The sequence below is a fragment of the Procambarus clarkii genome, chromosome 7 (assembly GCF_040958095.1).
Source record: "Procambarus clarkii isolate CNS0578487 chromosome 7, FALCON_Pclarkii_2.0, whole genome shotgun sequence".
Classification (NCBI taxonomy): domain Eukaryota; kingdom Metazoa; phylum Arthropoda; class Malacostraca; order Decapoda; family Cambaridae; genus Procambarus; species Procambarus clarkii.
Genome location: NC_091156.1, coordinates 1,746,773 through 1,750,614, shown reverse-complemented (window position 1 = coordinate 1,750,614; position 3,842 = coordinate 1,746,773).

Sequence of the window (3,842 nt, the reverse complement as noted above, 5' to 3'; positions counted from 1 at the left end):
TCATCAGAGTCTCAAGCTTCCACCACCGGATTCTATTGGTATTTAATGTGAACATTTCCTCTATTTCCATTCTGTCAATCTTCCTAAGTATTTTATACATCTCTCTCATGGCTCTTTTGTCCCTTTTTATAGCGTCGTCAGGTAAAGTTCTTTCAGTCGCCCTTAGTATCTCATCCTTCGCAATTCTGGAACGACACAAATTTCATATCACCTGTTCCGATTTCAATCACTTTACACTTGCTCGTGTTGAACTCCATTAGCCATTTCTCCATCTCTTCAAAGTGTTGAAATCCTCTTGGAAGATCCTACAATCTTCATCTGCCATAATTCATCTCATTAATTTCGCGTCATCCGCAAACATCGACGTACAAGACTCAACTCTTGAAGATATGTCATTTACGTATATAGTATAAGACATAGAATTGGTCTCAGCACCGATCCTTGAAGATGAAAACTCGTTACTGTTCGCCAGTCCGCTTTCTCATCCCTTATTCTTACTCCAGGTGTTTCCTGTTAGGTAATTCCTTACCCATATTAGGTAACTAAATTTCCGCTTACTCTCGCCTGCCTCTCCAGTAAGTAGTAGTGCGTGTGTGTACGTGTGTGTGTGCGTGTGTGTGTGTGTGTGTGTGCGTGTGTGTGTGTGTGTGTGCGTGTGTGCGCGCGTGTGTGAGTGTGCAATATTTATTATATGTGATCATGTGTGCTCAGGCCCTGACCCCGGGGGATCTATAACACCAATCACGGTCGAGGCCGTCATTGGCTTCGTTAAGCGTCGGAGGCCCTTCACTTCAGTGTTTAGGTCCCCCTTCAAGGCTACACGGCTGGTAGGCTGTGTGGGTAGTGTGTTGGCTGGTAGGCTGTGTGGGTAGTGTGTTGGCTGGTAGGCTGTGTGGGTAGTGTGTTGGCTGGTAGGCTGTGTGGGTAGTGTGTTGGCTGGTAGGCTGTGTGGGTAGTGTGTTGGCTGGTAGGCTGTGTGGGTAGTGTGTTGGCTGGTAGGCTGTGTGGGTAGTGTGTTGGCTGGTAGGCTGTGTGGGTAGTGTGTTGGCTGGTAGGCTGTGTGGGTAGTGTGTTGGCTGGTAGGCTGTGTGGGTAGTGTGTTGGCTGGTAGGCTGTGTGGGTAGTGTGTTGGCTGGTAGGCTGTGTGGGTAGTGTGTTGGCTGGCTGACTCTATGGGTAGTGTGTTGGCTGGTAGGCTGTGTGGGTAGTGTGTTGGGTGGCAGGCTGTGTGGGTAGCTTCTCGCCTGGCTGTTTGCTCTGCAGCCTACCTTCCTTAGAATCAGTTTTTTACATCATGAATTAGGTGTATACAGATTCATACTTGCTGTGTAACTGAAAGAGTGAGTGGATACCAGGAGGGTGTTGGTGCAGGAATGGCGTCACGCTACACTCCAGGTACACTATTAGTTTACTGTAATGGTCAGGATTTGCGTGGATCAGCCCGACTCTCAAGTGTACGGTGGTGATGGAGACTCTTGGGGGCGGCTCTTGCTTCACCTGGTAGGTGCACCTCCTTCACCTTTGTCTCATTATTATACTACAGGTGGGTTTAGGAGTAGACCACTGCTGACTCCATTTTACAAGCTAAGAGCTTTCCCTACCCATTGCTCTCTCTTTATCGGTCTCTTTCTCGGTCTCTTTCTCTCTCTCTCGCTTGTGCAATTGTAGATTTTCCACTATAGTAGTTCTATTTTCCTCAGTATATTACTTCAGAATATACCAAAAGGTTTTCTGTTATCTGCTCTTGCTATATATACACACACACTTTATCCTTCCTCTCCTACTCCCTGCTTTTTCTTTCTACCCTATCTTTCATCTTTCTCCTTTTTTGGGGGGGCAGCGTAGCTGTTGTTTCCTTCTGATCTTCCAGTTCTCCATTTATATCTCTTATTTTTTCCTGCCATGTCCACCCACCTCGTTCCTCTCAGCCGTCCTCTTACACAGTTTCCAATGTTCATCCTTTCTTCCTTTCCCTTATGTCAGGTGTGTCCCTGGCGACCATCCGTGGGTCAGGTGTGTGTATGGTGACCATCCGTGGGTCAGGTGTGTGTATGGTGACCATCCGTGGGTCAGGTGTGTGTATGGTGACCATACTGGGGGTGGTGGTGGATCCCATACCCATCATGAGGGTGGTAGTGGATCCCATACCCATCTTGAGGGGTGGTAGTGGACCCCATACCCATCCTGAGGGTGGTAGTGGATCCCATACCCATCATGAGGGTGGTAGTGGATCCCATACCCATCTTGAGGGGTGGTAGTGGACCCCATACCCATCATGAGGGTGGCAGTGGACCCCATACCCATCTTGAGGGGTGGTAGTGGACCCCATACCCATCCTGAGGGTGGTAGTGGATCCCATACCCATCCTGAAGGTGATGGTGGATCTCATACCCATCATGAGGGTGGTGGTGTATCCCATACCCATCCTGAGGGTGGTGGTGTATCCCATACCCATCCTGAGGGTGGTAGTGGATCCCATACCCATCCTGAGGGGGGTAGTGGATGCCATACCCATCCTGAGGGTGGTGGTGTATCCCATACCCATCCTGAGGGTGGTAGTGAACCTCATACCCATCCTGAGGGTGGTAGTGAACCTCATACCCATCCTGTGGGTGGTAGTGAACCTCATACCCATCCTGAGGGGTGGTAGTAGACCCCATACCCATCCTGAGGGTATTTGGAAATACTCCTTTGTATTCTGTGTATCCATTCCCCCTTCACCAGCAGTATACCTAGCCTCCAGGCTGAGTTTACACTGGCCATTACTGAGTAACGTTATATTCCTACTGGTGTTTTCTGGTTAAAATATTTTTCGCTTCAAAACTCTGCAGGTTGGCCTCGTTAGTTTTGCCAGAGTGTTCACGTGCTTTGTTAATGGGCTTTGGAGAGCAATTTTAAATAGATTATGTTATTGGTTAGTTGTGGTTATAGGACAGATGGCTCTAGGTTCTCTTGATATGTCATATAGTTTATTTGTGATAGATTTTGTTTTTTTTTTACTCGTGTAAGTCTCTGATGCTTGCTTGGTCTTTTTGGTTGTCTGTGCTCGCCGCCTGCAGACTCATACAGCCTTAACAGTCCAGCGGATTCCTCAGCTTGGGGGACCTGTCAAGTTTCCCATTGAGTTCTCAAACTTTTTGTTTCTGCGATGTTTCTTTTATTTGGTGGTATGTGTTTATGAGGGGCGGTGAGCTTTGATTCACAGTGTTCTTTGTGGCTCTCCTTACGTTTTATTTTGTATTCAGTCACTCACTCACTCACTCACTCACTCACTCACTCACTCACTCACTCACTCACTCTTGTAGGAGTTCCCTGTGGTATCCGGGACAGTTAATCTCTTTCCCCCCTCCCCCACCTTCAACCATTCCACCCATCTTCTTTTCTCTCAACCTGCATCCCCTCCTCTTCCCTTCCCCACTTACCCCTCCTCTTTCTTCCTCAATTTTCCCCTTTACAATACTTTTGAATATGTGTTTACTAACACGAAAGCGCTCAAGTAATATCGTGTTTCATTTTCCCTTATATATATATATATATATATATATATATATATATATATATATACATATATATATATATATATATATATATATATATATATGTATATATATATATATATATATATATATATATATATATATATATATATATGTCGTACCTAGTAGCCAGAATGCACTTCTCGGCCTACTATGCAAGGCCCGATTTGCCTAATAAGCCAAGTTTTCCTGAATTAATATATTTTCTCAATTTTTTTTCTTATGAAATTATAAAGCTACCCATTTCATTATGTATGAGGTCAATATTTTTTTATTGGAATTAAAATTAATGTAGATATATGACCG